Raw genomic sequence first — 14,134 nt, 5'->3', positions numbered from 1 at the left:
ATAACTTTTTCAAAAGGAAACTTAAAGAAGCCATCGTTATCAACAACCACCCCATCAACCTTAATCAGGATGATGGCTACACCCTCAACCCCTCTTGGCTTCCCATGTTGTTCTCCTAGGTCTGTCACCTGTGCAGTGTGGGTTTTGTTTTTTTCCCCCTTTCCCTCCTTCCCTCATTGCGTGGCTGCTCTCTCCCTGCCTTGTTTCCTGTCCTCTTCCCTCTTTTTCTTCCATCTTGATTGCCCTCACGGGCCGTGTTGTTTTTTTGGTCTTCTCTCTCCTCCTCCTCTCGTCGAGGGCTTTGCTTCCACTGCCTTTCTCTTTCCTTCTCTTTCTTGGTTCCTTTGTCTAATTTTCTCTTTTTAGTGTGCTTCCTCTCTTTCTTAGTTCTTTTCTCGCCTCTCTTTTCTGTTTCCCTAGCTTATCTCTTTGATTTATTTATTTATTCTTTTAGGTTGTTTTTATTCTGTCCACTCGTATGTGTTTTAGTGGTCTAGTTGATAGGCATTTATTCTTCCTTGCATAGATGCTTCTAGCATATAGTTTAAATATATTAGATGCGTTTGTTATTTTTATTTGTGTTAGGTGTTCTTAATATTTTAGTGTTCTCCTCTGGCTTTTCAATGTCTTTATTTTTTGGTTATTTAGTTAGGTGGTTTTCCATGTTTACTCTTCTAGTCAGTGTTTTAGCCCTTGCCTCGCCTTTGGTGTTAGTTCTTATCCATGCTTATAATATATATTGGCCTCTTTGGTTTTAGTTTTCCATATATATATTAGCACATATATATTTTTTGGGTACGTTTATAAGTATGTGTACGTATATATATATATATACATATATATATATATATATACATATAGATATATATATATACATATATATATATATATATATATATATATATATATATATATATATATATATAAATTAGCTACCCACTTGCATATGTAATGCATGGATTGCATACATACCTCTAGTATTTATTATATTTTTCGTTATTCTCTTTTTTAGGCTTTGAAGTTGTTAGGGTATTTCTTAGTTGCTCTGTTATTTTTGCTTATATATATATATATATTTAGTGTTGCATATATGCATTTATATATATATATATATATATTTATATATATATACATATTTATATATCTTTGTTTGTATTCTTGTATATATAGATATATACGTTTATATAACATTTTTTGTCTTTTGTTTGTCTTGGTCTTCATTAATAATTTATGTATGTTTTATTTTTATTTTTACTTTTTAATTTTTTAATTTTTAATTTCTTTATTCTTTATTCTTTTCTTTTCATCCCTTTTTTAACTTCTTCTTGTGGGTTGACTTTGGTTTTAGTCTTTCCCCCCTAGTGTCTTGTTTTGTTTTTTATATAGTTTTATTTATTTATTATGTTTTTTGTTTTTAACTTTGGGGTTGGTGCTTCCTTTTCTTTTTCTTGTTCTCCTATATATGGTGAGTCTTTTCTAAATCTGCTACTTACTTCGTTTGACATCTCCTGCTCTCTCATCCTGATGATGGATCACGTAGTGTGATTCGAAACGTTGATGACAAAAATCTCCACACAATCTAATCCAGAAAACTGATCAACATAACATATGCATATGTTAACATCTATAGAATATTTTTGCCTTATAACCATGTTAAGATCACTCTCGTCCCACCAAACTCTATTTATCTTAATAAATAACCGTTATTTTCTTGTATATAAATAAGATTCAAAAATAGATTGACATTTATGCTATCTTAATAACTCACCATATGTTAATACATAGTATCTTTGACTTGGTGAGATGGTCCATATTAACTAGTTAAATTATTCATATCTTTTTTGTATGGGTGGATTTGATTGGTGGAACTATACTCTATGTAACTGTATATCCTTGACTTCCTTGATTCCTTGGTTTGATAGCTCTGTACTATAATTGTCTTGGCTGGAAAATTGGGACATGGTCAATGATTGAGTGTGATCTCTAAAATGTGTTTGGGTTGCATATGGCCTAATCAATGGTTGGTGTGAACTCTCCTTGATATATGTTTGGAATGTGCACAACCTCCTTCTTGATTTCTTATTTGGTCGTACCTTCCTCTTCTAATTTTCTTTCACTATACTCTCATCCACCATATTTTATATGCTCGAATCATAAGTGATGTAACTCTTCATAGGGTGTTCTGGTTTTTAAATTTGGATTTAGTAATTAGGTTTTTAATTAAATGAATTCATATATTATAGTAGTAGATTCTACATCATGATTAATCATTAACTTCATAATATTTTATAATAATATAATACAAAATTATAAGAAATTTTATATAATTTCATCTTTAGAAAAAATCTCCTCTAGAAAGATCCCTATAAGATATATTATAATGTATCTTTATAAGATATATTATACTTACAAATATTTGGTAATAGTTTATTTAATCAAGGCTCATTTCAGTCCTTACTTCTCTAATTTTATTGTCCTTAGGCAACTTAATCATTCATTTATTTTCCCATGTAGCATCTTCCTCAAGTAGGTTCTTCCACTTAATTTGGAATTTAGTAATGGTTCTATTCCTCATTCTTTTCTCACAATTGTCTAGAATTACTGCTAGTACTAGAATGAGTTGACCTTCATCATCTAAGGGGGGTAACTCTTCACATGGAATTACTTTTTGTCCTAAAGCTTTTTTGATAAGGGAAACATGGAATGTGTTATGTATCTTGCTATCTTGGGGAGATTTGACTTCATATGCTACTTCACCAATCTTCTTAAGTGCTTTATAGGGTCCGTAGAATCGTGGCTTCAACTTCTTAGCACCATTTTTCTTGATTGGTGTTTGTATGTATGGTTGCAATTGTAAGAATACTAGATCCCCAATTGTAAAGGTTCTTTTGGTTTGTTTCTTATCTGCATAAGGTTTTGTTGATTTTTTTTTTGATGGAAGTTTTCTTTAGGTTTTGATGATGTCCATACTCTATTTAAAAAAATTTTGTGCTCCTGGTACTAAAATTTCTTGTATTATTAGGTTCCCAAAAGATGTAGCTTCATATCCGTAGAGTGTTTTAAAGGGGCTTATTCCTATTGACATATGGTGAGTAGTATTATAGCAATATTATCCTAAATGAAACCACTTAATCAAAGAAGTTTGATGTCTAGTAACGTAGTTCTTAAGGTATCCTTCTACTAATTTATTGACAATTTTTGTATGTCCATCAGTCTGAGGATCATAACTTGTGCTAGGAGTCAGGGTTGTGCCTGCTAAACAGGAGATTTCTTGCTAGAACTTACTATAAAACTTGATGTCTCTATCTCTTATAATATTTTGAGGGAGTCCATGGATCTAAAAGTATCTTTAAAGAATAATTCAGCTATGTGGTGTGCTTTGTATTCCCTTGAGATGGAAAAAAAAAGTGCATATTTTGTAAGTCTATCTAGGACCACAAATATGTTGTATTTTCCTTAGATCTTTGGAATTCTTGTATATGAAATCCATTGATATGCTTTCCTATTTTTTATTTGGAATGGGTAACAGTTGTAGTAACCCTACAAGCTGTTGCAAATCCACCTTATTCCATTAACACATCATACATTTTTGTACATATTTTAGTACATCTTTCTTCAACCCTTTCCAAGAATATTTCTCTCTATATGCTTGTATGTTTTGTAGTATCCTTGATGACCTGCTAATGAGTTGTCATGATATTCTTTAAGTATTTTTCTTTTAATCTCTAATTGTGGGGCTAAATATACCCTTCCTTTGTAGAGGATTAAACTATCCTAGACTTTGAAATCTTCACTAGGTAATTTTCCTTTTAATATTTCTTGTGTTTGAGGATCCTTCATGTATTTTTCTATAATGCCTCCCTTCTAGTCCTTGGTTATGCTACTGATATTATTGATATGGGATCTTCTTAAGAGGGAATCTACAACCTCACTATTAATGCCCTTAACATGTTCTATATCAAGATCATAAGCTTGGATTCTGCTAATCCACCTTTGTTGTCGATCATTGAGCTTGGATTTTGCTAACCCACCTTTGTGTCGATCATTAAGATCCTTTTGATTTAAGAATATTCTTAAGCCATTATGATCTATTTTAACAATGAATCTTCCACAAACTAGATACTATTGGTACGTTTCTAGAGCATACATGATGGCTAACATCTCTTTATCATATATTGAGTAATGTTTTTCTACTTCAGTGAGCATACAACTTTCAAAGGCTATTGGTTGTCTTCCTTGCATGAGTACTGCTTTGATTCCAACTCCTAATACATCACATTGTAGTTCAAGAAGTTTTTTGAAATCTAGAATTGCTAGAACAAGGCAAGTATACATAGTTTCTTTGAGTTTTTCAAAAGCTTGTTGGAATATGTCATTCCATGAGAATGGTTATTTTTTGTTAAATCGGTAAGGGGTGATGCAATTTTCAAAAACCCTTTATAAAAATGTCTGTAGTAGCTACTTAACCCAACAAACACCCTTAGTTGGGTTAGGGTTTTGGGTCTTGGCTACTCCTTGATAGCTTTCATTTTTAATTCATCCACACTTACTCCTTTTGTACTAATTTTGTATCCCAAGTATATAATCTCTTCTAATCTAAATTCACATTTTGACATTTTTACATATAACAACTCTATCTCCAAGATGTTTAAACCCTCTTTAATATCTCTCAAATGTTCTTCCAATGTTTTATTATAAATAAGTATATCATAAAAAAATATGAGTAGAAATTTTCTCAGTGTTTCCGAAAGATGTGGTTCATACAAGATTGAAAGGTTGTTGGTGCATTGGTGAGACCAAATGGAAGGACTAGAAATTCAAAATGCTCATAGTGGCACCTAAAAGTAGTCTTTAGAATGTCTTCCTTCCTCATCCTTATCTGGTGATATGCAAACCTTAGATCAATTTTTGAGTAGCATGCTTCATGTAATTCATCCATTAATTCTTCAATCCTTGATATGGGATACCTATTCTTTATGGTTTTCTTATTTAGGGCTTTGTAGTCTATGCACATCCTCATGGTGCCATATTTCTTTTTTACTAATACTATAGAAGAAGCATAGGGGTTTTCGCTAGGTAGAATATGACCCGTTTCTAGTAATTCTTGAATTATCTTTTCTATTTCTTATTTGAACTTCCTAGGGTGTCGATATGGAGTTGTTATCAATGGTTTTCCAAATTCTTCTTGTTCTATAGAGTTTTCAAACCCTCTCTTTGGGGGAAGTCCGATAGGAATTTCATCAAAAACCTTTTTTTACCTTTTTAGTATCGATTTGATATCTATTTCATCAATTTAGTTTCATCAATTTCATCAATTTTAAGGTATTTACACTAGTGCCGAGCTACATAGTTTTAAATTTCTTTATGTTAAAAACATAAAGTGGTGATGAGGCAACAACTGAGGAGTAGCAACAAGAACAAAGTGTCCAAGATACACAAATGCCACCACCTAGTCCTCCACATGCAACACTTACATCTATAGAAACTATAATTGTAAAGGATTTTCTCTCTACTTCAAGTCGAAACAGTAATCCATTGACTATAGAGGATCTTAGAGAGATCATTCACCAAACAACTCTACAATCATAGTTGTGTACAAATCTTGTTTTGGTGAGTCTAGAAGAATTGCAAAAAGATGTAGCTGAAATAACTAAGGAGAAGGTGAATACAAAAGAGCCACCTTCACAAACTCCTGTAGCTACAAATGGTCAACCATAAGAGCAAGCAGAAAAAGACACATTTGCTAAGGTTGATTCCACAGTAACTGCCAAGGAGCAAGCTAAGGAAAACATATGACAAGAAGATACTACTATTCCTAAAACACAAAGCTAAGGTGCAACTCCTGTAATTACTATAATTGATCAAGGTAGAAGTGAAGAAGACAAGGAAGAGGAGAAAACCCCTAAGGAGAAAGAACAACAGGAAATACAAACACTGGTCAATTTTCCTACTACAAGGACTCCTACTAAGTAGCTAAGTATTGATGCAATACCACTAAAAATATCAGCACTAGGCTTGAGCTCCACCAAGGTAGAAAGTGTACTTCACTATGGAGACCTTGCACTTGATGAGGAGATAGTCATACCAAGTTATGACTACAAGACAATGAACTTAGTACAGATAAATGAAGTGCAAGAGGCACTGGAAAGGAAGAAGAAGTAGGAGATACTCATAAATGAGTATAGAAAATTGAAAGCATTAGTAGAAATCAAAGACATCTTCCTTGATGCATTTAGGTTGTCAGTACCTGATGAAACAAAGCCCATTATGGAGCAACTATCCAACATAGTGGACTATGTACAAAATGAAGATCTTGATACCAATGTTATATTATTGGAATGGTCTAAAAAGAAATTTCAAATGAAAGTCAATAAGAAAATATCTAGTGAGATAGCACTATCACAAGTGGAATTGGCTAAGAAAGTCTAGAAAGTGAGAATGGTATTTGAGAACATATTTTCATTGTACTCCAAGTTGTGTGATTCTTCATATTTCACACAAGAGACTAGCCAGAGAATATTGAGATTAGAGAGGAACCTTAAGATATCAAGCACATAGCTACCTAAGGATCCAACTCAAAGTGAGAAGCAATTTGCCACAACACTTCACACTTAAAAGGAGTTAGTTGTATTAACAACACAAAAGGCTAATATTAAGGCAAAATTGATATAGATATAGTCTAAAATCACCCCACACTTAGAAGTATTGCATAAAGAAGTAGCATATGCAGAAAATGTTTGGAAGAAAGATCCAAATCTTTCTACATTAGAAGGCCTATTACATCTTGTAGAAGAGACAATCATCTAACTCAAAGCACTAAAAATAGCATTGGAAAACTGGGATACTTCTCTGAAGATAATAATGGAGATAAATAATTTTATTTTGGCAAAGTATTCCATTCATTCTTAGGACCCTTTGACATAAGTGTCAAAAAGGAGGTGATATAATAAAGATAGGAGATAATAAGAATGGGGGAGATAATATATTATGTAGATAAAGGGTAGGATATAATAATTTGGGGAGATAATAAAAGAGACCCAAAAAAGAAAGAATACCCAACGGAGGAGATATTAAAATTTTGAGTTTTTAGGAGAAATAAGGAGATATAGCCAAAAAAATACAAATTGCAAGATGTTTAAAATAGGGAGCAAACACAGAGTAGATAGAAATAGAAGCAAAGGAATGATAAGGAAAAAAATGGAAACAACATGAGACAAATTCAGAATAAGAAATTTTGGTTACAGAAATGGCATATTAGCTCAAGGGGAGTTACAAGTTTTAAGGTATATAGTCTTCTACAAAATTTTGAACAAGTCTTTGAAGTTTTGTACATATGCCAAACAAGATGTGTATTATACTCATAGAGATCAGAGTCATAATGTTTAGTTAATTAGTTTTTCCACTCATGTCAAAGGGTGAGATTATTGGTCTCGAATTGGTTTTGACAATTGAGTGTAAACACACTTAACCAATTTCTAAGTTGATGCCGAGTATAATACAGATGTCGAGCCACAGTATGTGTTGAGCCAAAAATTCAACAAGTGCCAAGTGAAATTCAAGTGCTGAGCAAGATTCAACTATCGAGTGATAAGTGATGCCGAGTCACTATAGGTGCCAAGAAAAGTATAAATGTTTAGCAAGATAGAGTTTACTATAGGATCCAAGTGAGACAAAAATCCTATATGTGTCAAGCATCAGGACTTAGTAGCTTTCAAGTAACACATAATTAGCATATGAGTTTTTGCCTTCACAAAATCAGATGTAAACCATTTTTTTTGGGCCAACTTAAGATGAATCTTGAAGGATCTTAAAGATGACATCAAATCTTTTTGATTCCCTATGTAATCAACATGCAACCAATAAGAAAAATGGAGAAAGCATGCAACCAATACGAAAAGTGTAAAGATTTGAGTGGGAAAGAAGGATGAATACTAATCATAGATTCATACCTAACCCTAAGGCTTTGATTCCTTTAAAAGGAGGTTGATATCCCATAATTCGTGTGTGCGAGGTTAAGAGAGTTATATGGGAGAATGCTAGTGAAGTTTAGAAAGGTGTAAAAGACTTAGAGAAAGAAGAGCAGTATTGTAGAATTTAGCTCGTTACAATAGAACATCAGCACTTCAAGTAGAGACTTCAAGCAGAACAAAGATGATAGGTTGGTCTAACAGCCATGTTGTAAGCCTTTAAACAAGGTGCTAAATCCTTTAATAGGGTAACATTCTGAGTGACTATTTAGAAATCCTTTAACCAGGTCACTTTTAATAGGGTGTAAAGTCTTTAATAGGATAGATCATTGGAAGTGGTCAAACTTTGTAACCTTAAATAGTTACATATTGTTGTAGTGATAATTTGTGGGTGTCATCCCCACCCCAGTTTTACCTTCTCATTTTGGAGGGTTTCTGAGTTACCAAATCTTGTGTTATCTATTTTCATGCATGTCTTTACTTTTATAGATATGGTAGATGCATATGAATGATCTCAGCTAAAAGTTTTAAAAGGTTAAAGTTAGTTACTTCCAATTCACCCACCCACCCCCTGCCCCAACCCCCCTTAGAAGTAAATCTTCCCATTTCTAAATTCTAACACATATATTTGTGTAGCACTAATTGGACTTTAAGTGGGAGATTGTAACAGTTCTCAAAAGGGATTATATAATGGCTCTGAATGTGTAGTCTAATCATTTCCAACACTTCCTCTTCTCAACCCTTTCGGCTTCCATTGACTATTACTGATATAGAATAGAAAAGATAGTTGATGACGTTGTTCATTGTAACTTGTGATTTATTTGAATAAGAGAGATTCCCTTTCTTGAAGAGTGGATGTAGTCCAAATTAGCTAGATGAACCACTATAAACTCTATGTCCACTCTTGCATCTTTTGATTCAGTTTTACTTTATTTTATGTATCTTTTATTTAGCTCAACACATAAATTGAACAACAAATTAAACTATTGAGAAACCATTATTTAATTATGTATATAAAAAAGAGATCATTGGAGCTACAATGTTAAGAGTCGATGGGAAGATTCAATAACAATGGAAATCTATCTCCACCTCAGTACAGAAAACCAATTAAAAATTTAAAAGTGAGAAATGACTACATGAACAAATTTAGACCTTGCACACCATTAACCTATCTGTTAATTATGGGTAAATATCAAAGATTGAAGGTACCCATTTCTAACAATTAAGTTACTTTCTAAAATCTATAAAATAACTTCTTCAAAACTAATATTGAAATTGAAAGGTTTTCAATTAGTCTGTCAAAAATCAAGTCTTGGCGAATGCAAGACTTATCCTAGAAACCAATTGCAACAACAAATTTTATTTTTATCTTTTTGGATGTTCAATATTGGAGGTTTAAATTTAGAAAGATTTGATTAATTAAAACTAAAGTTATATACATTGAAGACATTGAGTGGAATGAAGAAATGGACAATTACTTGGAAGAGAATTGAATGAAGAAATGAACAATATTTCTATCTCTTTTGTGTGTGAGAGAGAGTCAACACTTTCCCTTTAAAAAAAAATCATCAATAAATCAATTAGAATGACTAATGACAAATATTAGATTTTAAAAATATAAAATATAATCTATAAATTAGTTTTTAGTTCAAATGATTAAATAAAATGAATTATACCTAATGATATAAATTACTAGCAATAGGTCTTTGGAGTAGGAAATTTAATGACTCACAAAGAACCCATGAAAAATCAAGTTTCCTTAAATGCAATACCTGAACATAATAAAATAAAATATTTAATTTAAATATATAGAAAAGGTGTTTTAAGAATTCTAATCTTATTAGTAAAATAATCACTGATAATTAGTAAACATCATTTGATAACCATTCTAAAATAAGATTTGCTGAAATGTTTTATAAGACATATTAGACGTGTTGAGCTATTAAAAAATTATCAGATGAAGTTGTAGAATAGAAAACACATTATCAGATGTAACTTTACATTAGTAAACGAGTAGCAGAAGAAAATGTAAAAGACATTATATCTTAGATGCAACTTGTCAGGAGTCACCGTTGAGAGTGACCAACACTTAGACTTCATTTATGGTCTCTCTCTCTTTCTCCAAAATTTGATCAATTCAGAAAATTGAAAAATATAAGAAATGAAGCGTTAAAATCTACAAATAGAGAGATCTTTGTAAGGTAATTATTCAAATGATACGAATGAAAAAAGCATGAATATATTACTTGTGTGGGTTTCGAGTCATCATCCTTGCCAACAGCTGGTTTGAATTCCAATGCTTTTGTCTCTTCCAATTGCAGAGAATCAGAGCCCTCAATTTTTTGGTAGGACAAAAGAGGCTCCAATTCAACTTCCTCTTCTGAGATTTTCTGATTGTCATGACAAGTACCATTCCAACCTTCAATTTCTCCTCCTTCAGTCTCATTTTGCATGTCGGAGATATTATAAACTCCTTCATTGCAATTACCATCTTCCATCTCTGATATGTAAACCATCATGAATACTAAGAGGGGCAGAGGAAGGCAGAAAAACCATCCAAGAATACACACAGATAGTAATAAAACACTAAGACTTTGTAAGCATGACATTAAGTACATATCCTCTTCTAGAATTGTGCTCACAAATTTCTTGAGGCAAATTCTCAAGTACCCAATTGAAAATCTCCTGCCAGAAAATTTTGCTAATCAATCCATTTATGCTTTGAAAATGTTGCACTTTTGATTTTGTGCCCTTTCTTATTTCATGGATGAATGTTTTCACTGTATTTTAATTTCAAATTTGAATTCTTTTATTTTCTTAACTAGTTTTTAAATCGTAGATTTTCACTGCCAAATCCTGATATTCACATGATCTTTTGCTTCTACTGCAATAAACCCTTTTCGCCATATTTGGTTGCCAAGATTTTAAAGTTAATTTCTAAATTAGGTTGAACTTAAAGGCATTGCAGTAGTGCACAAGATTAGGCTCTATAAATTTAGTTTTTCTCTAAAACACCAACATATCCAAATTTCTACCCAATAGACCTTCACTATGATAAAATATTATTTCCAGAATGTTCAAAAAGTATCTAAGAAAATCTAATGAATTAAAATTTTAGATGAATTATTATTATGTGTTGTGGTTAATTATTATTATTATTTATAAATCTAGAATAGACTCACAAAATCATTTCCAAACATTCATAATTTACCACTTTGCAGTAGGCTCTTTCCTATGATTTAATTATTATCTTTACAACAAATTAATTGTAATAGTAGAAATATAGAGATAGAGAGATGTGTATATATATGTATCATAGGAAGAAAAATAAATATGGAAAAGAGATAAATATAGAAATATTCATAGAGAGAGATATGTATAAAGGAAAGAGAAGAGATAGATATAGAGAAACATTTGGAGATAATGATATCGACTGATAGAGATAAAGAATTATTAGAATGTACATATAAACAAGGTGAAGGGGAGAGAGAGAGGGGGGAGGGAAAGAGGGGAAGGTGGGGACAGAGAGTAAAATTTTAAAATGACACAGATTTATAAAGATAGTTAGGCAGATAGGGAGAGTGTGCAAAGAAGATGGAATGATAAGGGAGATAGAGATGACTAAAGAGAAATAGTGAGATTTATGTGGAGGAGAAGAGGACAATAGATTTGGGGTATAGGGAGAAAGATGGCTAGAGGAGACAAGAGAGTGGATGGAGGGAGAGAACTAGAAGAGAAGGAAAAATGTAAGACATATAGGCTATAGGGTGTTAGAGTATAAAGAGGGATATATATAAATTAATATATAAAAAGGGAGAATTTTATATTAATTAAGTGATATAGAGTGATAAAGATGGATACGAAATGTGATAGAGAGTAGGGAGAGAGGTGAATAGATAAGTATATTTTAAGGTAGAAGACATGCATATAAATAGATAAAGGAGTAAGTGAGAAGTGAGAAGAATACAATTAGAGATAAATAAGGATAGAAATATAGAGAAGAAGAGATGGAGAGAGATCTAGAGGGGATGAGAGGGAAACATAGATACAAATAGAGAGGGATGTATATATACAAATAGGTAGACTAGAGGCATAAAGAGGGAGTGAAATAATGATTTTGATAGAGAATTATAGAGATTTATAAAGAGAGAGGAATAGAAATAGAGGCAGTGAAATAGGAGAAACAATGATAGGAACCAAGAGGGAGCAATGAATAGGGAAAGGATAGTTATCATATTAGAGAAATAAATGAAACTAAAATGATAGATATTTAAGAGAGATGTGTGTGTGTGTGTGTGTGTGTGTGTGTGTGTGTGTGTGAGAGAGAGAGAGAGAGAGAGAGAGAGAGAGAGAGAGAGAGAGAGAGAGAGAGAGAGAGAGAGAGAGAGAGATTCATTCTTGTATATGTGTATGAGATATAGAGAGATATAAAGAGGATATGGAAGAGTCAAATAAAGAAAGGTCCATGGGGGGAGAGGTTGGGGGGATATATATAGATATTGTATAGAGATCTTGATTTGGATAATTTTTTGTTCTCTTCTCCCAATCCCTAATTATAAGTTCTAACAAAATTCTTCAAAATTAGGAAAATTTATGTTTCTTTTAAATCTCTTCAATTATCAAAACTCATCCCCCTTTTCTAAAAATTGTACATTGGGATTCCAAAAATATCATTTGTAAATTACTTTTGAATTAAATGGAAGATCTGGAACCCTATGTTTTAGGAATTGGTCAATTTTTATTGTAATGTTTGGTTGAGTGAAAAATCCAAAAACCATTTCAATATAAAAATTCAAAATTTCATGACATATTTTCATTGTATAGATAGTGTAGAAGTTCTTTTGGTTTGTATTTGTATTGCAATTTATTTATCAATTAATTCAGGCTATTTTTTCGAAAATGTGAAAAGAATGAGATGTTACTTTACATGAATGCAAAAAAATTAAAACCCTTAAAACTAGAGAAAGTGCTATAAAATTTCTATATTTGACAATTTAGGAAGAAGTAATCTTTCTCTTCAATATTTTCATAGTAATTTCTCTCACAACATAATTTTTAATTTTCTTGACTTTTTTTATCAAATTTGTAAAAATTAATTCAATCACATAATTAAAAGAATATTAACTTTTTAACAATTAATAAATTAAAAATGTATATGGAGAATGAGAATATGTAAGAGTGGAGATATATCTTTATTTTACTTCAAACTAAAAATATTTCAATCATTTTTCTAAGAATTATCTTCTTTATATTATGTTGAGTTGAATCTTCCTAATTGATCATTAGTTGTGACCTTACCATCTTACCTTGGTCATATCGCTTTCTTAGTTTTACAATTTCATAGGTTAAATTTAGATTCTCAAGGTTTTTCAACCAATTTGATTGATAAATTTTATAAAAAATAATAATCATCAAAGAAAAACTTACCTCTTGGTATCAAATGTTGTTAAAGCATGTAGCTTCAGTCTGACAATAACTGTGATATGCATAGTTAAAACCTGTGATTTCTTTGATATTTAGATCATAATCAATCTATCCTTTATATTAGCCTACAAATTTAATGATTTGTAATACATTGATTAATAATTTTTAAGTTCATAACAAATCATGAAGATTAGTTACCATCGAATGAGTGTGACTATGAATGTCCATGTCTCCATTTACGGACATGACCATTCATCCCCACACCCTTTCCACTTGATATATATCCAATATTCTTGAAGTAAACAAGGCATCAAAATCTATTAATTCAACACATCAAAGGATCAAAGGAAATTCTGAGTTCAATAAAATTCTATCTTTGTTATTAGTACACTAAGTTCTACATATTTTGGAAGTGATTTAGTCCATTGGGATTAGCGATCATACCTACAACACCACTATGCATTAGTTTGCAATCAATTTAAAATTTGGTAATAAACTTTACATGGTATTACAGCATTAAGTTTAGAAACCTAAGTCATCTAACATTCGTTTGGTACGGATAAAAGGAGAAGATAGTGATAGTAAATTTATAAAAGGAGGAGATATATTTATATCAGTGGCAAGAGGATTCTAAGAACAAAATTCCTCTCTTCTATTCAAACATCGATGATTGCAATAGATGATTGCAAATTAGAAGTGTTAAAAGAATGAATAGTATTCCACAAATGGATGATGGAGTCACT

Source organism: Cupressus sempervirens, chromosome 5 (assembly GCF_028749045.1).
Source record: "Cupressus sempervirens isolate cs-2001-9-10 chromosome 5, ASM2874904v1, whole genome shotgun sequence".
In the NCBI taxonomy this organism is placed as follows: domain Eukaryota; kingdom Viridiplantae; phylum Streptophyta; class Pinopsida; order Cupressales; family Cupressaceae; genus Cupressus; species Cupressus sempervirens.
The sequence above is the reverse complement of the archived record's forward strand: the minus strand, read 5'-3'. Positions refer to the sequence as shown.